At 42.4% G+C, this 22,717-nt stretch overlaps 1 long non-coding RNA gene across 2 annotated transcripts; it reads right to left on the bottom strand.

The window, feature by feature from the left end:
• Positions 1-504: 504 nt before the first annotated feature.
• Positions 505-21,448, bottom strand: LOC147825824 (uncharacterized). Of its 2 annotated transcripts, none has more exons than XR_015440007.1 (3): positions 20,537-21,448; positions 19,180-19,379; positions 505-681 (listed from the first exon to the last, which is right to left on the bottom strand). It is a non-coding gene; the product is annotated as an uncharacterized LOC147825824 (long non-coding RNA). The 2 variants fall into 2 exon arrangements; XR_015440008.1 differs by lacking the exon at positions 505-681 and adding an exon at positions 16,732-17,140.
• Between the last annotated feature and the right edge of the window lie 1,269 nt (positions 21,449-22,717).

Raw genomic sequence — 22,717 nt, forward strand, 5'->3', positions numbered from 1 at the left:
CCTGCTGCCACTGAAATGGTTTGGGTGGGTTTATGGCCTTGATGATAGGGTTCTGTGGAGGAGACATTTTGAGGGTGAAAACAGACATCTGAGATGTGAGCTGGAAGTACCTTGCATGACTCGATGCTGGGCCCAAGATGGGAGCACCCAGAACTACAGCACTGACCAGCCCCGGAAGCAGCTGCTCAGCCAGTGACTCCATTTCCCAGGCCCCTTTGCCTGAGCAGAGGCCTTGGGAGTGGTTCTTGCCAATGGAAGGTAAGTGTACGGGATGTGCATCACGTACAGACCTCTCGCTAATAACAGGCTGCCTTCTTCATGCTCTTTCTCTTTGCTGTCTAGATTCATTGTGACACAGGAAGCTGGGGCATGGCAAAAGCCTAAGGTCCTTGAATTGTCACACAGAGGAAAGTCACCCAGGGATTAGGAACACCCTAATTGGATGAGTGGGAAATAAAATCCCATCATGTAAAAAATTTGAAATTCTGGAGTTTATTTCTTATGGAATTAAGAATTTCCCTAGTTGAGTGCTGGAGATTTAGCTCAGTGGTTCTGCTGCCTGCCTCGAAAGCACAAGGTCCGGAGTTCAATCCCAGGTCCAAAAAAAAAAAAAAAAAAAAATTCTCTAGTTGACTTGATAGGCAGGAAATCAATTTCTTTCCATGAAGCTGATTCTGATACCTGGAAAGGGAAATTTAATTACAGTCAATGATTTACCAGGCACCTGCATTGTATCAGATACTGTAAGTACTGTGTTAGATGGCTGATTTAAGATAACATGAGTCAGGGCTGGGGATTTAGCTCAGTGGTTCTGCCGCTTGCCTTGAAAGCGCAAGGACCTGAGTTAGATCCCCAGTACCAAAAAAACCCCAAAAAACTAATATTGGTTGCATGCAGATAAGGAGGTGACCTGTGAATGACAGCAGGGTGGTCGATTTTTTTTTGAGACAGGGGTCTTGCTATGCAGTTCAGGCTGGCCTTGAACCCTCTGTGTAGCCCAGGCTGGCCTTGAACTTGTGGTGATCCTCCTGTCTCAGATTCCCAAGTGCTGGGATTACAGCCATGTGGCACCACGTCTTGCAAGGGTGGTCAATCCTAGTAGATTATGTTGCCTGGCACATAGTAAATGCTTAATAAGTTGAAGTTAACACATTAGGAAACTGGCATGTGTAAGACAATGTTAGATGCAAAGGAATATAAAGTGAGCAGGGCCTTGGCCTATAAGCAAGGTGTTCAGAGTTCAGGGCAGTGCATCCCTACAGGAGTGGTTTTAACCCTTAGTAGACATTTGACAAACTAACATTTTCTGTGTTACATCTAGCGGAGATGGATATTCGCATCTAGTGTGTAGAGGCCGGAGATGCAGCCAAATAAGATGGTCCCCTAAACCAAGAGTTATCTGGCCCCAAATCTCCACCAGGGCTGAGGTTGAAAGATTCTGTCTAGTAGATTGCTAAGAACTGAGGGATAGAGATGAACCTACTGGGGACTCCAAACTTACAGGGAAGATAAACACCATGAAAGTTTGACATGGAGTAAAAAAGACCTACTCCTATGAGGGTTTCTGTACAGGCCTTGGGGTGACTGGATAAAAGTGGGCTACAGATTAAACTGCCCCATAGGGCACATAGGGAGGGAGGGGCACCCCAACAGCGTCATGGAGTAACTAGCCAAAGCTGGAAGAGGTCAGATGCAGGCTCTAGCCCTGGTGGGTCGAATGGATGTGAGGATACTTTGTAAAAGGTAACATGTGGGCCCATGAAAATGATTGTAAGAAAATGAACTAGATCGTGGAAGATGGTTTGTATCCAAAACTTTCCAGCTTTAAAACTCTCTGAATAGCCTGAATAAGTGACTGGCTGAGAGCAGCTCGGGGCTGTGGCTCAGCAGGCTGGCCTGGCGGGAGGCGTTGGCACTTTGGACCCGCTGTGGCTGTGGCTGTGGCGTGCTGCCTGCTGCCTGAGCGTCGGCGTGCTCTATGGGCAGCAGCCAGGGCCGCGATGACAGACTACAGCGAGGAGCAGCAAAACGAGCTGGAGGCTCTAAGTCCAGCTACCCCGACTCCTTCACAGTATCATCAGAAAATCCACCCAGCTTCGCCATCACTGTGACATCAGAGGCTGCAGAAAATGATGATACAGTCCAACTACCCTCAAGTGTACATACAGTGAAAATTACCCAGATGAAGCTCCTCTTTATGAAATATTCTCTCAGGAAAACCTAGAAGATAATGATGTCATAGACATTTTAAAATTATTAACATTATAGGCTGAGGAAAATCTTGGTGTGGTCATGATCTTTACTCTAGAGACAGCAGTGCAAGAAAAATTAAATGGCTGGGCCAGGGATTTAGTTCAGCGGTTCCTCTGCCTGCCTTGCAAGCGCAAGGACAAGAGTTCCATCCCCAGTACCAAAAAAAATAAAAATAAAAAAGAAAGAAAAGAAAAATTAAATGAAATAGTAGATCAGATAAAAACGAGAAGAGAGGAAGAAAAGAAACTAAAAAAAAAAAATCAGAAGAAGCAGAGAAGCAATCATTCTGTGACACCCTTGTTACAGTTGAGAATTTCTTATGTTGGAAAGCCATGTTTGATGCAGAACTCTTGGAAATTATAAAGAAATGGATGAGCTGGGCATGGTGGTGCATGCCTGTGATCCCAGCACTTGGGAGGCTGAGGCAGGAGGATCGGAGAGCAATGGCCACAGCATCTGTGGCTGTGCTGAAAGGGTTTTAATTTTCCTTTTTTTTTCCTAAGAAAAAATAACTTTCAGAAGAATATTCTTCTGACAACTTTCATCATTGAACTTAATAAACTGAGCATAACACTTCAGAGAAAAAAAAACTTCTCTGAATAACAAAAACAAAACAACTCCCTGAATAATGTTTTGTTGGCAGAGCCAATCTTTTTGTCTCAAACTCCATGGTAAATTTTGTTTCTTCAGTTCTCCTTGAGACAGGAAGCTCTGGCTTCCACAAGCTTCCCTTGTCCCAGTGGAAAAAACATTCAGGCTCAAGGGGATGGAACTTAGAGGAAGTGCTGACATGAATTCAGGTACGAAGGGGTGAGTACAGGACTGGTAATCAGGAGCCTGGGTTTGAGAACCAGTTCCCCAGGCCCTTAAGTGAAACTTCTGAGCTTCCAAAGTTAATAAAGGACTGATATGACCATGGAGACAAAGATATCTCGCTCCAAGTCCAGAGTTCTTTAAAAAAAGTTTTTGATGACAGATGTTATCCATATAAAGCAGGAAATATACCTAACAGAATTAAAGACAGCAAATTAGTGGTACATGCATAACCTTGTTTTTAGTAGTGCAATTCACAATAGCTAAGGTGTGGAAAAAGCCTAGATACCCATCAACAAATGAATGGATAAAAAATGTGGTATACATGCACAGTGGAATATTATTCAGCCATAAAGAAGAACAAAATGGATGGAACTGGAGACCATCATGTTAAGCAAAATAAATCTCAGAAAGTTAATATCACATATTTTTCCTATATAGGCTGTCTAAAAATAATAAATAAAGAAGAGATGACAGGAAATTAGAAGGTAGGCTTTTAGAGATGGTGAAGAGGATCAGGGGAATGGGTGGAAAGGAAGAGGGGAGTCAGGGGAATGAAAATAATCAAAATATGTGTATGTGCCAGTGTACCAAACAATCTCATTTTATATGTGCACCAGTAACAAAGAGGGAATCAGTACAACATTCGTCATCATTATCACCATCATCAAATGAGTATTCTTGAACCTGGCACCCAGTTTGGGAGATCAGGTGTTATTGCAGATCCCTTTGGGTTCTTTTCCCTTATTCCTTCCTAATTCCTCCCTGCCTGAGAAAAACACCAGCCAGAATTTTGTGCTAACCATTCCCGTGTGTTTCTTTATACTTATAGCGTGATGGTACAGAGGTCTGACATTCTGCCTGCTGCTTAGGTGCAACATATCCTGCTATTTATAAGGCAATGGATTAGCTGGGTGTCCACTCTGATTTCAGCCTGTGCTGAAAGCAAATATTTTGGTAGCAAATATTTTTAGCATCACTCCCAGATTTGTAAACCCTTAAACAAGAAAAGTATCAATTAGTTTAATCCATTTGCACTTTTAATGAAAAGAATCATGAGGTACTCATCAATAATTTTTTTAAAGCTCAACATTTATTTTCAAGAGTTCTATGCATGTATAGAAAATAATACAGGGCCGGGGATTTAGCTCAGTGGTTCTGCTGCCTGCCTCGAAAGCGCAAAGACCCGAGTTCGATCCCCAGTACCAAAAAAAAAAAAAAGAAAAGAAAGAAAATAATACAAAGAGATTCTCTGTATCTTTTATCTAATTTCCTGCTATGGTAACATCTTGTAAAATGGTGCAATATTACAAGTAGGATAGCGACATACATATAGTCAAGATTATTTCAGCCACTGCCAGGATCCTTCATATTGCCCTTTTATATGCATACCCAATTTCTCCCTGCCTACATCTTCTCTTTGACCCTTGGCAATCAATTAAGTTGTTCTCCATTTCTGTAATTTTTTTGTTTCAAGACTATTAGGTAAATAGAATCATGCATTATGTAATCTTTTGGAATTGCTTTTTTACTTTCAGTATAATTTTCTGAAAATTGCACATAATTGTGTGTATCAATAATTCATTTCTTTTTGTTGCAGAATAGTCCATGGATATTCCATAGTTTAAACATTCATCTGTTAAAAGACATCTGGGTTTTTTTCAGTTTTAAAAAATTCTATTATGAATAAAGCTGCTACAAACACACATGTACAGATTTTAATGTGCACATAAATCTTTATTTCTCTGGGACAAATTCCCAGGAGTGCAATTGATGAGTTGCATGGTTGTTGTATGTTTACCTTTGTAAGCGGTTGCCAAACAGTTCATCAGAGCGGCTGTGCCATTTTAGTTTCCCACTAGCAATGTCTGAGTGAACCAGGTTCTCTGATTCCTTGCCAGCAGCTGCTGCTGTCACTGTTTTCAGCTTAGCTATTCTGATAGATGAGCAGTGATATCTCATTGTGGTTCTACTGGCTGATGATGTTGAGCATCTATTCATGTCTTGTTTGCCACCTGTCTGTCCTCTTTGGTGGTAAGTCTCTCCATGTCCTTTGCCCATTCTCTATTGGATTGTTCTCTTGATGTTGAGTTTTGAGAGTCATTTATGTATTCTAGACATACTTCTTTTGTCATATATGTGGTGCGAAAATATTTTCTCCCATTATGTACCCTGTCTTTTTTTTTCTTAATAAGATCTTTCTCAGGCAACTCTTTTTTGGTGACATCCTATTTAGCAATTTTTTTTTATAGATTGTATTTTTGTTGGTTAAATCTAGCACTCTGCCTAATCCCACATCCCAAAGACTTTTTTCCCCATATTTCTTTAAAAGTCTTATAGTCTCGCATTTTACATTTGAGTTCATGATCCATTTTAGGTCAATTTTTGTATGAAGTGTGAGACTTAGATCTAAAACTCTTCATTTGTGTCTGTGGGGAGGGGGTTGTTATGGTGTGTGTCTAGATGTCCCCCCCACCCCCCAAAGCCTCAGGTGTTCATAGGTAGGGCTTTTTCAGAGGTGGCTGGATCTAGAGTGTGTGATGCTGGAATTGATCCATGGTGCAATGCAAGGCTCAAGGACACTAGGATTAAGGGTGTGAGTGCTACCTGCCCTAAGTAGTCTGGATAAGATAAAAGGGGCAGAAAGACTCTCTTAAGGTCCCTCGTTGTTTGCTTTTACTGTCTTCTGCTTGGTATGAACTGGTTCTCCTCTGTAATCCCCCTCTGCCAAACCACCCTGCCTTGGAGCCAGCTGATTATGGACTGAAACCTCTACAAACTGTGAGTTAAATAAACCTTTCCCTCTTTAACTTTGGGTATTGGGTATTTTGACTCCTCAATGGGAGGAAAGTAACTTAAGACACAGGTGTTATTGTTTTGGTTTGGCTTTTGTCCATGAGTGTTGAATTGATCATCATCATTTGTGGAAAATGCTATCTTTCTTAGAGTACTTTTGCATGTTTTTCAAAAAATCAGTTGAATATATTTTTATGGGTTAATTTTGAGATTCTCAATTCAGTTTCATTGATCTGTGTTTCTGTGCAATACTACAGAGTTTGATTACTGTAACTATATAATACCTTAATGTAGAATCATGATCCTTCTTTATTTTTTAAAATTGCTTTATTCTGCTCTCATTGCCTTTACATGCATTTTAAAACAATTTTATCTATGTCAACAACAGCTCTTATTAGGATTTTGATTAAAAAATGTATTAAAGCTGTATGAAATTTGGGGAAAAGCGACAACTTTATGTGTTAAATTTTCCAATTATGAACATAGTGTATCTCTCCATTTATTTAGATTTCCTTTGATCTCTTTCATTAGCATTTTGTAATTTTCAGCATACAAGCCTGGTACCTGTGTGTTGTTGTCATTGCCGTGCTGGAACTTGTACCTAGGGCTTTGCACACAATAGGCAAGCCCTATATAGGAGGTGTGATAAAAAATACAGTAAATATTTAGATTAAAAACGTATTACAATTAAAGACACCTTGCCATTAAGTCCCCTCAAAATACTTCCCTTCTCATCAAACTCTTATTCTATCATTCTTGCTACTTTCTGAAGCAGTTCTGAAAGTCTTCTCTTGTGAGTATCTTTTCATGGCTATCTCAATATCCTGAATTTCTAAATACTTACAGCAATTTCTGTCAAAGAAAAACATTACCATGTGTTCTCATCCACTTTATCTACTAGATCTAGCACTATGCAACCTGTGGCTTTTCCTCAAAGTCAAAATGACCATAAATGTAAACCTTTTGAATTGATTCAGGACAGTGAGGCAGCCACCACAGAACAAATAAAGACATGAGAGAACTGCTTCAGAAAGTGATAAAAATGATGTGATAGGTGTGTTTCAAGCAAGAAGGAGTATTTTGAGGAGAATTAATGGGCAGTGTGTCTTTTACTGTAATACATTTTTTAGACAATTTGAACATTCACCATATGTTTTGATCACTTACGGTGTATGTTTGTTAAATTGATACCCAAGGGTTCTTTTGTCTGAGTGATTACAAATGACATATTTTTAATTGAAAGGCCTGCATGTTCACTGTTAGTGCATAGAAATAGAACTGAGTTTTGTGTGTTTATTTTGTATCCCGTGACATTGCAGGACCTACTTATTCGTTCTAGGAAGGTTTTTGTTTTAATTTCTAATTTGCAAACTTGTATGCCACTTCTTTCCTTTTCTTCCTTTTTACTCTGGCTAGATAGTCCAGCACTATATTAAATAAGAGTGGCGAGGTTGGACATCTTTGTCTTGATCTGGATCTTAGGAGAAAACATTCTGTCTTTCACCACTAAGTATAATATTAGCTGTAGATTTGTAAGTATCTTTATGAAGCTGAGAAAGTTCCCCTCTGTTTCTGTTTTCTGGGAGGTTTTGTTTGTTTGTTGTTTTGTTTATCATGAAGAGATGTTAATTTTATAAAAAGCTTCTTCTGCATTAACTGATATGATCACATGATTTTTCTTCTTTAACTTGTTAATATGGTGGATTACATTGGTTAATTTTTTTTTTTTTTTTTTGTACCGGGGATTGAACTCAGGACCTTGTGCTTGGGAGGCAGGCAACGGCACTACTGAGCTAAATCCCTGGCCCCTACATTGGTTAATTTTTGAATGCTGAGCCAGCCTTTCATCTCTGAGACAAGCTGATTGGTCATGGTACATAAATTTTTCTCATCTGTTGCTGAATTCTATTTGCAACTATTTTGTTTAAAACTTTTCTACCTATATTTATGAAAAGTTCTGGTGTATAGTTTTCTCTTTTTATACTGTTTTTAACCTGCTTTTGGTATCTGAATAATACTAGTTTCACAAAATGAAATGTGACATATTTCTTCCTCTTCTGTGTTTTGGAAGTAATTATATATAATTGTTAAGTCTTAAAATATGCTCTAGTAGGTCTGGGGATTTAGCTCATTGCCTTGCAAGTGCAAGGTCCTGAGTTCAATCCCCAGTACAAAAAAAAAAGCTCTAGTCAAACCACCTAGGTCTGGAAATTTTTTTGGGGGAAGATATTTTTAAATTTCAAATTCAATTTTTTCTGTAGACGTAGGAATATTCAGATTACCTACTTCATACTGGTTGAATTGTGGTGATTTGTATTAGTGTTTTTTTGTTTTTTTTTTTGAATTGGTTCATTTAATCTAAATTGTCTATTTTAGGTGCTGAGCTGTTTGTAAAACTCCTTATTATCACTTTGATGTATTTAGGGTCTATAATGATATCTTCTGTTTTATTCAAAATATTGATAATTTCTGTGTTCTCTTTTTCCTTAGTTATTTTTGCTAGAGATTTGCCAATTTTATTCATCTTTTCAAAGGACCAATTCTATTTTTTTAATTTTTTTCCATGGCTTTCCTATTTTCATTTTCATTGATTTCTGCTCTGATTATTGTTATTTTCTTCCTTCTCTTTGCTTTGGATTTATTTTCTTCTTTTTCTGCCTTCATGAGAAGAAGCTTAGCTTATTGATTTGAGATGTTTCCTTTTTTCTAATGTATGCATTTAGTTCCACAAATTTCCCTCTCAATATTGCTTGACCTGTGCCATAAATTTTGCTATTTTTATTTTCATTCTGTTTTCTGATTTTTCTTTTTAATTTCCTGAGATTTTTTTCTTTGATCCATAGATTATTGTTGTTGTTGTGGTGGTGGTGGTGGTGGTATAGTTTCCAAGTGTTTGGAAATTTCTCTGTTATCTTTTTCAGAGAAATTCTGAGAAGTTTTGAAAATTCATTTTGTAGAATTTCAGTTCTCTTGATATTGTTGAGGTTTGTTTGATGGCCCACAATATGATCTAGCCTGATACATATTTCATTAGCACTTCAAAATGTTTGTACAAGTATTTTTCTGTTGTTGGGTGGGATGTTCTATAAATGTTGATTAGATTCTTTTGTTGATACTGAGTTCAATAACTTTACTGATTTTCTATCTAGTTGTTCTACCATTGTTGAGAGATTGATGTTGAAGTCTCCAATTATAATTGTAAATTTGTCTTTATCTTTTTTCAATTCTATCAATTTTTGCTTCGTGATGATATAGGGGGAATAAATATAAGTCATGCTAGATGTCAGATACACCAACTTTGTGTTCCCCAAAGTTGAAGAATGAATTCTAAGGAACAATGGAGGTTAAAAGTAGGAAATTTATTGCGGAATAGGAATGGGGAATAAGAATAGCTCCTGGGAGATAGGAGGGGTCCCGAATGAGTTGCCAATGAGCCCACTTCTTTTTTTTTTTTTGACTTTTTTTTTTTTGGTACTGGAGATCGAACTCGGGACCTAGTACTTGTGAGGCAGATGCCAGAACCACAAAGCTAAATCCCCAGCCCTTTTCAAAGGTAGTTTTATGGAGCAAAGTCATGAGGGATGGGTGCAATGTGGGTAAAAACTATAAACAAGATTACAAGTATAGTCACTTATTGACCCAATAGTAACAAGGGTATATAGATGACATCATTAACCTTGGCCGATAATCTGTAGCCTTGGTCTTTTTTTTTTTTTGGTACTGGGGTTTGAACTCAGGACCTTGTACTTGCAAGGGAGGTGTGGTGCCACTGAGCTAAATCCCTGGCCCATGTAGTCTTAGTCTTAAATCTTCTTAGTTTTAGTGATCTTAGTCTTAGTGAGAGGAGGAGGTGGCCCACCCCTAATGAGATAATGGTCTATGTATAAGGGAAAACCCGAAAGGTTGGTACCGATAATCTCAAGCTTCTGTTCATCCCTTAGGGAAGCATACAAATCTGGCCACTGTGATTTTAATCTTATTCAGACATGACTCCAGCCACAGCTTTTATGTGTTCTCATCCTCTGCACTGACTTCCAGGGCCCAGCCCTGTCTGACTGCCTGTAATATTTCTACCTAACTTTGCTGTCTATATCAACATAATTTGTAGTTCTGTTGTTTGTTGCATACTGAGAATTGCTATGTGTTTTACCTTTTTTTTTTTTTGTACCAGGGATTGAACTTAGGACCTTGCACTTGCAAGGCAGGTGCAGTGCCACTGAGCTAAAACCTGGCCAATATTTTACCTTTTTATCATTACAGAATGTCCCTCTACATTCCTGGTAATTTTCTTCACTATCAAATCCACTGTATCTTTAATATAGCCCCCTTTCTTCTTCCCTCTTTCCCTTCCTTCTCTGTCTCAGGATTCTTAATTTAATCATACCTGCAAAGTGTTCCCTCCACACACACACAGGTTAGCTGATACAGCCGCCAAGGATTGGGACATGGGCATCATTCAGGACCATTTTTCAGCTGATCACAGCAAAATGAAGTTGGGAAAGGCTCTCCACTTTGCCTTTATGGGTGTATGTGTTTGTGTGGGGGGTGTCAAAGTTTTTCTGTGATATTGCCAGGATATTTGCCGGTTTTCTTTCTTGTTGGGTTAAAACAAGGTTTTCCACCCCTTTTATGTTAATTTGACTAAGGACAGCAAGCTTTTGGGTTTGTGCCTCTTAGCATTTTTGAGTTATCAGCTCTTTCAGTTGCAAGTCTGAGATATTTGAGGCAAAAAGAAAATAGGTTTATTTTTATTCTCCCCTGCTCTGAATACATACAGCTTTGATAATCTCAATTTTTGTATAGTCTTCTTGTGCATCTTCCACCTTGAGCAAACTCTAGAGTCTTATTTCTCATTTTCCATATCTCACAAAACCTACAAAAGAACTCTGGAATTTGAGAGACACCTTCAGGGTGAGAACTGCCACCAGAGTTTGCTCACTTCTAAGAATTCCTGATTTAATTTTATTTTGGTCCTCTGTGGATTTTAAAAAAACTTTCTTGCCCACTCAGTAATGCATTTTAAGTGATAATTTTATCTAGAGGGGAATATTAGGGTTGAATGGAATTTCTATTTTTAGTTTTTTGAAGAATCTCCATACTGATTTTCACAGTGGTTGTACTACTTTACATTCCCAATCAACAGTGTAGAAATCCCCTCCCAGCCTCGTCAGCACTGTTGTCTTTGATTTCTTGATGACTGCCATTCTTTCTGAAGTAAGATAGAATCTCAGCGTTGTTTTAATTTGTGTTTCTCTAGTGGCCAGAGATGTTGAACATTTTTTCATGTATTTATTGGCCATTTTTACTTCTTCAGAGAAGTGTCTATTCATTTCAGTAGTTCATTTTTTGATTGGGTCTTTTATTTTAGGATCTAATTTTTTATATATTCTTGATATTAGTCCTCTGTCTGAAGAATGGCTGACAATATTTTTTTCCCATTCTGTAGGTTATCTCTCTGTTGGTGGTTTTCTTTGCTGTACAGAAACTTTTAAATTTGATATGATCTCATTTGTTGATCCTTGGTGCTATTTCTTATACAACTGGGGTTCTGTTCAGAAAGTCCTTGACTATGCCTATGTCTTCAAGAGTTTTGCCTTTTTTTTTTTTTTTTTTCATTACCAGGGATCAAACTCAGGTCCCTGCGCTTGCGCAGCAGGTGGCGAAACCACTGAGCTAAATCCCTGGCCCAAGTTTTGCCTATTTTATTCAGATAGTTTAGTTGCTTCCCTTGGAAAGTTCTGTAAGGATGTATGGTCTTCTTTGCTGGTGGCAGCCGAAGTCAGTGTTTTTTCCACCAAGCTGTCTTTACCCATCTCTCAAATTGCCCTTGTCCTGGTTACAGTTGGTGTGCCATTTATAGGGTCAAAAGCATCACTACTCTCACTGCCATGGAAGAGACTGGAGGAACAGACTCCGGAGACCCCTCATCCTGGCAAAAGCAAGGCATGGATCCTTTATTATGCCGGCACAGCACGCCTTTCTTCTAGTGGCTTCTTCCTGATTTGGGTTGGTAGAGAACTCCCTCCTGTACTGGATTTGGTCATGACTGGTCTGTTTGTCAACATGCCCTGTCCCCTACTAACCACCGTGGGTATATGACACGGAGAGATCAGACGGTGTCTCTGGACCTTTGTGTGTTCAGTGGCTCAGTGATTGTCAACCTAATTCACACTGTAGTGGATCTCAGAAGAGCTCATCTGTTAGCTCCCGGTTTTAGCTGCTAATCCTGGATTATGTTTTTTATTGCTGTTGTTTTGTTTTTGTTTTGAGGGGCAGTATGTAGTTCAAGCTGAGCTTGAACACACTGTGCAGTGCAGGCTGGCCTTGAATTCATGGTGACCCACCTGCCTCAGCCTCCTGAGTCCTGGAATTACAGGTGTGCACCACTATGCTGGTCTGGATTATGTTATTTCTTTCCTTTTTTTTTTTTTTTTTTTTCCGGTAACGGGGATCGAACTCAGGACCTTGCTCTTGCCAGGCAGGCACAGCACCACTGAGCTACATCCCTGGCCTGGATTATATTATTTCTAAGATCTGATCTTCCAGCTTTTTCTTTGATCTATGAATGATCCCCTACCTTCCAAGCCATTCCTGTTACTGCTTAGTTATTTAGAGTCATATTTTGTTGCTTATAACTTGTGCACCCTGATTGATGAGCCATGGGAAGGGCTAAGGCTTGAATGCTTTTTAGGAGGAGTGTGTGGACCAGGAAATGTGTATGTCCAGGAGTCTTTGGTGGGCACTAGATACCCCAGAGACAGGGTTGGAGAAGTCTTCAAAAGTCCTTTGGACTGAGCCCCCACCCAAGGAGTGGATTCTCTTACTGGCTGCATTTTCAAGTGTTTGAAACACTCTTCCAGACCAGGGAGCTCATGACTGCTGGAGGCAGCTAGCTTCACCCTTGGCTGCCTCCAACTATTTGGAACTTCTTTCTTTGTCAGTTGAAATCTGATGCTACCCAGGATTGATCCTATCTACATACACCCACCTCCCTTCTCTGGAGGCTTTTCGGGGACTTGAAGAAAAGGGAGTGTGCCCTACCTACTCTGTCTTTCTTCCAGCTGTACAAGCTCATTCTTCCAGGATACAGGTTGCTGTCCTTGTTTCCTCATAGTATATTCTGGTTAACCCATGCCCATCAAAAAGTGTGAAGTTCAGGGGCAACCTAGGCATGCTGAAAAGGGCAAAGTCAGGCAGGACCATCACCTCCTTGCTTTGGGGATTCTACTTCTTTTATCTAGCCTCAAATAAAATTCAGTATTATGGCAACTCCATGATACTCTTGACTCATAGGGAGCTTAGCTTTCACTAAGCCTTTTTCACACATGCTGCTACCTATCCTGGTTTCCCTCATTGGCCCATTTCTCCTTTTTTGTTTTGTTTTTAACTCACAACCCTACTTAAACATATAACAGATCCTGCCTAATATGTCTGTGGCACACTCAGTAAGATCTTATTCACTTCTTAATTCCCTTTGTAGTATTTATTCTAAATACACAGAAGAAGGGAATGTTAGGAAACATTGCATCTCTCCCAAACAGCATCCAAACTCAGCTCAGAGAAGAAGCCATAGGTGTAATTGAGAGAAAACCTCAGCCCAGATTGTGGTTGGCTGAGGTCTTCAAAGCTAAGCCTCTCGCTTAAGGCTGTAATGCGTGTTACTCATTTCCTTTTGGGAGCAGCTAATTCTTCTCTTCAAGTCAGATTTAATGGCCAAAGAAAGTGGTTGAATCTGCATTTATTGACACTGCACATAGTCATTTTTGGATTGGGATATTGTGAAATTTGGATCCCCTCCACAGAAATCATGAAATTCTTAGTGTCACTTGACTGGGTGATAAGGGGTCCTAAGCACAAGCCCAGGTTCCTTGGGGGTCAGTCCTCTGACTGTCCCTCTCTCTGTCATCTGAGGAGGTCTCCCCAGTCTCTTTGTTCCCTCTGTGTCAGAACTGCAGGAGGTAGAGTCCCTAGGCTTTAGGGTTCCTTCAGCAAGTCCGTTTACCTGGCAGATCCAAATCTTCCACCCCAGTGAGACTAAGCTATCTCATGTGTGTACGGGTGTGTGTGTGTGTGTGTGTGTGTGTGTGTGTGTGTGTGTGTGTGTGTATGGTAGTACTCATATGCTAGATGCCCTGGCTGGAGACTATGGTGTGTATGAGCGAGGCCCCTGCGTATGAGTTATCTTCTGCTGCATAACAGGTTACTCCAAAACTTAGTGGTTCATAAGAACAATGTTTATTATCCCACAGCTTCTGTGGCCTGGCTCACTTGGGTCCTCTGCTCCAGAGTCTTCCAAAAACCTGTAGTCATCCTCAACATGTAATGGAACCACCTGCTTCCTATCTCACTCATGTAGTTGCTGGCAGGATTCAGTTCTTTGCAGGCTATAGGACTAAGGTCTCAGATCCTCTGAAGTCCAGTGGTTCTTTACTGGCTGAACCTCTCCATATAGCACTGTACAGAGTGGCAGCTTCCTTCATTAGAGTAAGCAAGAGAAAGAGCACTAGCAAGATGGAGGTCACAGTTCTTTGTAACCTAATCATGGAAGGGACAGCCTAATGTTGCATTCATTCGAAGCAAGTCAGTAGGTCCAGCCTGGCTCAGTGGGAAGGGTGTTACTACCAGGGACAAGGATCGCTGGGGGCCATGTAAAAGCCTCCTGTCATACTGTGTGACTGTGCAGAGCAGGCAGGGAGGGACAGACAGGATATAAGGCCCTAGGCTGCAGGGCTCTAGTTGGAAGGGGAACACTAGCAAGTTAACAGAGAGCAAAAGCTTGGGGACTCAGGTTACCACCCGCCCCAATCTGGCATAGTGGTTGTGAAATTTTCTCTAAATTGCAGCATAATATTTTATTATGATTTTCAAATCCCTTCCATGAAATGCTTACAAAAACCCTGAAGTAAATGAGATAAGAGGTTTACTACATTCTTTTTATAGCATGGAGAATGATTTTAAAAGGTGTGTGTGTGGGGGGGTCACTCACATACTCTTTTTTATTGGGTACTGGGATTGAACTCAGGATCTTGGGCTTGCAAAGCAGGCACAGTGCCACTGAGCTAAATCCCTGGCCCACTCACATACTCTTGATGCCATGCTGTAGGAATTTTTTTGCAAACGGATAGCCACAGTATAATCATGGTTTCCCAGCTGTGCCTAGCATTATGCCTTGGCTGTAAGTGTGTGCCCACACCACTGCAGACCCAGAAGAGTGGCATGAAACATGAGAGGCAGCCCCAGCTTGTTTAGTAGCCAGGGTGGTCTGAACCTGATCTGGGCTGCTTAGGCCCAGTGATGACCTGGGACCCACACAGAAGGGTGTCCTGGGAGTTTCATTTCTAGGCTAGTTCCTATCTGAGAACCTGCTAGCCAGTTTTACTGAGAAGTTCTGGAGCCAGACTGGTTTCACACTGTGCTCCCAGAGCTTCCTGTTGGCAGGAAGTCCCTCCTAGGGCCAGTGCGGAGGCCAAAAAGCACCAGTACAGTGCCTTCCACAGGACTGAGTCTGTGCATGTGCAATTGGTACCAGAGAGGGAAGACACTGTTGTACCCATTTTATTTGTTTCTTTTTTGATTTTTTGGTACTGGGGATCGAACTGGGGACCTTGAGCTTGCGAGGGAGGTGGTGGCACCACTGAGCTAAATCCCCGGCCCTTGCACCCATTTTATTGCTGGGGCAGTTGAGGCTAACACTTGTCCAGGTACGGTAAGAGAATCTGATTTAGTATTTTTCTCATGAAGGCAGGCAGCCTCTTGGACAGCTGCAAAGTATACCACAAAGATCAGGTCTGACTGTTGTTACTAACAGCACAGACATCAGGTTCATTTCCTGCCCATATGTGGAATCTTCAGGGCCAGTGGGAGCAGCCCCATTTCCTGAGGAGGAATTCAGGAAGAAATTTTCAAAAACAAGGCCTGCAGTCTTCTTCCTGAGAAGTGAAGGGTCTATCGGGGATAGTTCACCCTGCTAGCCAGCCTTGCAGGAGTGTTACCAGAAAGCTTTATGTTCACCATAGTTTGGGGTTTGGATGGAAGACTGTTTCAGTCCTAGGGTTTTCCTCTCCTCTTACCCTGGCTGCAGGCCTGGACGGGTCCCTGTTGGAAGAAAGTCAGGCCTCCTCCCCGCAGAAGGACAGGCCCTCCTGCCTGTGGTCGGGCTTTGTGCTTGCTGGATTCCAGGCTGTCAGTCTCACGCTGAGCTCCTGGGATGCTTAGCCTGCAGATTGTTTTGTTCGTTTTCTCTTGCAATTAATTTGGAAATTACCCAGCTACCCACAGCCTCTCCCAGGTGTTCCGTAAACTATGGGCTTGCTCCTGCAGCATTCCCTTACCTTCTTGGGACCAAGGTGGGCTGAATCTGTGCAAGTCCTGGGGAGCAGGATGAAAGGTAAGGCTTTTTTTTAATAGTAACAACGAGTTCCCTTCAGCTTTGGCACTAACCATTCTACTTTGTAGGATCTGAAGCAACCAGATGCACATACTTCATAGACACTATCTTTAAGCTTCCCATTCCCTGTGGAGATAAGTCAGGGGCCACCCGGTTCAAAGCTCCAAAAGAGAGGACTCTGTAGAGCTCCAGTCACCACTAACATGCAATTCTCCACTTTCACCCAGGGAGGGAATTTCCTCAGCCTTCTGATTCATCTTGCTGTAGCCACTTCTAAAGCCAGGGAAGGATTCTGGCCTGGGGTCTCCAACAGTAACTCACTCTGGAAAGTTAACTTCCATCTACAGCCATACCACCCTGAACTCTGGAAAGTTAGCTTCCCTGTTTTCTCCAAGAAACAAGGTGTAAGACTAGCTAACCTGTTGACAACACATTTATTGATAAGAAAGGAGAGGAAGTTATCAAAGGGAATGAATCTGATTTATTTGATAGAGGCAGTTTCCCTGTCTCTAAGGATCACCTTCTACGTCAATTAGTATACATTTGGCTGCAAGTCACAGAAGACTCAAGACAAAGCCTTAAACTTGAAGGCCACTTGTTATTTCTAACAGGCACCAACAAGTAGGATGAATGGTTCTAGGATTGGTTCTTTTGGCATTCCTTTCTTCTTGGGACTCCATGCCTTGCCACTTTTCTGTTTTGCCATCCTCAGCAGGCTGATGTGTTCTCTTAGTCTGGACCCTCTGTGTCCATACTTGTGGGTATCACACTTGAACAACCAGAGATATAAAAGGGCTGTGGCTCTCTTAAGAACAAATAAATGGTTCCCAGAAGGCCCCAGCAGACTTCTCTGGACATCACATTGACCAGGAAACACATCCTGTGCTGTTTCTAAACCAATCAGTGACAAGAATCATGGAATTATCACCACATCTACCTTAAACAAGTCAAAATTTAATATAAGGATACCCTAAGAAGTAAGACTTTCCCTAAAACACACAACCAACTAAAACTTGGACAAAATTAGGCTTTTGTCACCAAGGAAGGCAGGAAGAGGACTGAGTAGACAACTAGTATTGTGGGGCACTGCCTTTTCTTGAATATACCCAAAGGAGGATGAGTTGTTTTATTTCTGTACAGAGTGGTTGGCCCATTGTGCCACTGTCCACCTGCTCACCCACAGGTATACCATCAAAAGCCCTGTGCACACTTCTCATGGGAGGACACTGTCTTTTATGAGCACCCAGGCAGGGAAAATCAGGGCAGACCCCACTTCACACAAAGTGGAATAGTGGTATGAAGTTCTGATAAAAATTTGAAATAATAGAAAGGGTTGAGTAAGTCCTGGTCCTTAGGACTGGGCTCTTTCCCTGAGAGGGACTGGTCTGGCTTATACTGGAGCTGGTCACATTGGCCACTGTGTAGGACAGATGAGAGGGGCACTGGAGGGAGCAGTGAACTTCATTAGGAGGTGACACTGACCCAGGAGAGGGATGAAGGGGCTTCTGTTACCTCTTCTGAGTTGGTGGCTTGAAACGGAGAGGGAAAGGTCAGTGTGCATAACTAGTGACAGGAACATGTGGAGGTGGCTGGGAAATGGTAAGTGGTGTGTGGGCTGAAACCTGGAAGTGTAATAAGGGCAGCTATGGGAGATGGATTTGGGAATCAGGAAGGGTCCTAAGGGTCAGAGACAGGAATTCAGCTGTTTGAGCCTGTGGTTCTCACAGTTTATCTCTTGGATGCTGAGTGCCTTCATGCCTGCAGAAACCATGACTGGGCTCCACTCCACCCACACCCATGAGAAGCTGCTCCAGGTTCCGATAGTGAGATAAGCTGGTGATCTACACCCAGGGCTAAGATCCACCCTGTGCCAGCTTCCCAATCCTTCCTCACTCTGGGATACTCAGGGCTCTCAGTATGTGTTTCTGTGTCCACCCTGCTGGGCTGAGCTGGAAATCTGAGTCTGAGGCCCTAGTAGAAGGGGTATAGGGCCAGTAGAGGGCACGGGGAGCTCCACAGGGGGTGGGCAGTGTTCTTCCGGGGGCCAAGCATCAAGGAGGCACTCATCTCATCAAGGGTCCATCTCTCTCTCCTCCCTGGCATTTGCCAGTCCACCTCATTTTAAAGTTTCTCAAGATGTACTCCACCTCATGTCACTCTCACACATAACTGACAACTTCTACAGCGCCGTCGGTTCAGATGATAATTAAATGCTGTCCTCCTTGGGGGCAGCAGAAGTTCTAGTTGGCTTGGGCACAGTAGCTGTGAGATCTTGGGCAAGCCACATACCCCTTCTTGGGCTCTATAAAGCACACACTCAAGGCATTGCTATTGATTCCTATTGTTGAGAACTCACATGAGCACGGAGATGTGAACGCTGGTTCTCCCAGCCCTTGTTTTATGAACCTGGGAACAGTGGTGTCCAATCCAGGTCCCTCTTCTCCTTCATGGTATATGCCCCTCGCTTTTTATCAAGCATATTTTTTCCCAGTTACCATGTCACGTCAACCCCATCTGGGAGTCAGCAGTTCCCAGGAAGAGGATTAGCACAGAGACCCAAGTTCTCCAGAAGGGTGAGTGTGTTTGAGGCAGGGGAATATTCCTTAGGGATTCAGGATCCTTGGCTATCTACAGAGGATCCCTTGGCCCACACTGATTCAGAGATAGGGTACCCCTCCTGCTGGCCATTGTGTCCTCAGAAGAAAGTTAAATTTTTGTCTAAACTTCCAACTATCCTAGACTTGAGGCTGAAGGTGATGAGCAGGGGTCAAGTTTATCCCATATCTGACTGCTGCTTAGGGAGACCAGAATCCAAGGTCCCCAAAGTACCTTACTTAGCTGGGACTCAGAAGCTGTCCTGGCTCTAACTGGCACCCCCACATCAAGACACTTTCAAACGTATTTTCATTGAATGTGATTGTCAGGCTCACCTGTAGAGCTCGAAACACGAGGTAAGATGCATTCTAAGGCCATGATTCCAAGATGCAGTACATGCCAGGGAGGAGGTGATGTGCTCCATCCCAGCCTTGTCCCCTTGCAACCCAGCCCTCTTTCCCCTGAAGCCAGAGCCACAAGGTCGCGCTGTGGTGCTGATCAGGATTTAGGCTGCTAGAAGGTATTTCTGGGTCTCCTATAACATAAAACATTTTCCCCTTAGTTTTAGAAAGTTCTGCCCCTTTGCATAGGACATATGAATCATTTGAAAGGCTTGTTGAAAGATAGGGTAGGGTAGGCCATTGGTCCGGAGATTCTGCATTTCTAGTGAGCTCTTAAGCGATGGACGCCCATGCTGCTGGGCCTCAGTTTCGGCTGTAAAACAGAGGGAAGGCTCTCTTCCCAATCCTATCCTCTCCTGGCCCTGGCAGAAGTGCTTCCTGAATCCAGAAGATCAAAGGAAGAGTAGACAGAGAATGTAAGGGGGAAAGAGACTTATTCTTGGTTTTACAGATAGTGAAACTAAGACCTACCACTGCCAGAAGGAACCTGATTCAAAATCTCACAAAAATGCAGGGACAAAGTCAAGACTCAGCCCTCCTGTACTGGCGAAAACACGAAAACAAAAACAGAATTCAGAAGTCTTAACTGTGCTCTCTGGCACACTATGGGTTTCTTTGATTTTTTTCCCCTTCTTCTCTCCCTTAGTTTATGGCAGGCTCGGGCTATGTTACGTACGCTGGCCTCTAACTGGAGCTCCTCCCTCGTCAGTCTTCGCTTTTGTATTTTTTAAAACAATGAACACGTCCTGATTTTTTAAGAAAAATAATTTTAATAAAGGAAACATTTCACAGAACTCTTAGTACTGAGATTATGTTTATGAATGTATTTGGTAAACTCTAACCCCGTACAGCAGCTTCATGTCCTCGGTGTGGAGTTCAGCTCAAACTGTCCAAGAGATATTTCAATGAGGCTAATCACCTGACTGAGGAAGGTCACCGCTGCTGCCAAGGACAACCCCCCTGGCTTCTGCTGTCCGGACGCTTTCCCCAAAGCGCTCAAATGGGGAAGAAGGCTCCCTCCCTAATCCGTTTTCGTACTAAAGGACCTTAGGCCAAGTAGGCTTTTGTTGCTGGTTTCCTAAACTTAATTGCAAAGCAACTTTAATTTGAAAGAAAATAAATGTTACAACTCTGGGGCGAATTCTAACGAGCCTTGGGCAATTAGGGAAGAACACATCTAATTACCCACAGCCCGGGGCGCCTGCACACGACGCTGGGGTGCCTGGAGAGGGGCAAGCTACCTTTCCGTGTTCAAAGTGGGAAGAGGAAGAAAAGATAAAAAGCAACGCACCTCTAGTCTCTGAGGCCCCCAGATGAGAAGAGCTTTCCGCCGAGGCGGGGTGGGATATTCTCAAAATCCCAGGGTCCCGCTGGCTGGAGGGTCCCTCGGCGACCTCCGGTGCCTCGTGTCTCGGTCGGGTGGGAGAAGAGGGGCCGCTCTGTCTTCAGCGCCCGATCACCCTTCGCAGGCCTCCCTGTGCACTTCCAGTTCCCTCCACGCCTTGTCCTCTCTCTCCTGGCGCGGACCCTAGTTTTTGACGTAATCTCATCTGTCGCCCAAGCCAACAGGGAGAGTGTTGGACATACACATCCGCCCTTTCACATCCCATCTTTCTTTGGCCCGGGGCTTTGTCGCGACACTCCCAGAGGTTTTGTGACAAGGCTGAGATTTGTTTTTTAAAACCTTAGTTTTCTTGCTCGCCTAAGCCTGCCGGTTTGCAAAGCATTTTTCATTTCTCTTGTTTGACTTAATTTCAGGAAGACCCTCTGAAGTAGCAGCCCCCAAATCCTATATTGAAAATGAGGACCCTAGTGAAGGGACTGGCTTAAGGTTAACCACGGGCGTTGCAAAGCACTCGACTTGGTGATTAGGAAACAGAAAAGGCTTAATTCCTACACTTACTAGGTGCAAACCTGTTCTCTAGCCCCAATCTTGAGGCTGGGGTCTTCCCAGCCAAACACAAAACTTCTGGGCAAAGAACTCTCAGTTTTCCATCCTGCCACCTAGGCAAGGTATCCTGCCCTCTGTATCTAGGGGAGCCAGCATGGCCAGCTGCACAGGTAGAAGCCTTGAATTTCAAGCCTGTAAGGGTCCGAAGGGAGAGAAGCAAGGCCCAATATCTGGACTTTTCCAAGATTACAGGGGTCCATCTGGAGTCTGGACCCACCTACTGCAGGCTCAGTGCTCTAGCTGCCACCTGCCTTGAGGTGGTCATTTATCACTATCGAAGCTAGGAAGGAACAGCACTTAGACCTGGACTGTCGTCAACGGTAGCCACCAGCCACAGTTGCTACTGAGCACTTGGCATGTGGCTAGTCCAAAATTAGATGAACTACAATTGTAAAATATAACCCAGACTTTGAAGACACAGTATGAAAAAGAGGACGCATCTTAACAATTTTTATGTTGATTAAATGCTAAGAAGATATTTTGGGTTAAATATAATATTCTATTAAATTAATCTCACCTGTTTATTAATGTGGCTACTAGAAAAATTTGAATTACATATGTGGCTTGCACTGTATTTCTATTGGGTGGCATTAATTTAGACAAATTCCCATTTGGGCTGAACCAAGTTTATGTCTTTGTGAAAAGGATAGTGCAGTCCCCAAAATAAAACATCAAAATTACCAATGATTTTCATACACTTTTTTCACAGCCCTACGCTTTCCCACTGAGATACTATGCAGAAAGAGGCCCAGTTTTCTCTTGCCAGAACGCATTTGTTCAATTTTTCTTTTCTTTCTTTTCTTTTTGCACCAGCGATTGAACTCAGGGCCTTGACCATGCTAGAAAGCACTCTACCCCTGGGTTACACCTCTCATCGCTGTAGCAACAGCAGTGATTTTTATTTAGTTCACCTGAATACTCAGATTTATCTGAAAAACTGTGACTAGAGTCTCTGAAATATTTAACACTGGAAAATTTCACTCTAGAATTGAAAAAAAAGATTTCTCAAGAGACAGGCCAGAGACATTTCTGATTTTGGTGAGCCTGCTGCTTAAACAAACATACAAAATGAAATCAAAATTCCAGTCTCTCTCTAAAACACTCTTTCCTGGTTACCAAATTTAGTTCTTTCCTTTTCTGAGTGGGGAGGTTGTTAAGGTGTAGCAGAGTGCCATGATGGAAGAGCTAACCCCAACTACCAAAAGCCCTTGCCCACAGGCTCCCTGGAATTCTTTCTTCTTGAACTTTAGTTCACCTGTTGGGTCCAGGATTGCTTGATGAAAAAGAAGTGTTGGACAAAGGATGAATGTGTTTTTATCTGCCTCACCAGACAACCAGATTTATGATGGGGCAGTAATAGCTGTGGAATGACCAGCACATCCTGTTCAAAAGATTCAATAAATTGTGCTATAATTGCTGCTTGGAGCTAATCCTAGGACTTTAGGTTAGATGCTTGCCATGATCTGTTCCAATTCCCTGAATGGTGGTTAGGCTCTGGGTGGCTACTCGGAAGCCCTCGGT

Source organism: Heterocephalus glaber, unplaced genomic scaffold, assembly GCF_053883595.1.
Source record: "Heterocephalus glaber isolate CG9 unplaced genomic scaffold, H.glaber_assembly_v1.0 deba00001481, whole genome shotgun sequence".
NCBI lineage: Eukaryota > Metazoa > Chordata > Mammalia > Rodentia > Bathyergidae > Heterocephalus > Heterocephalus glaber.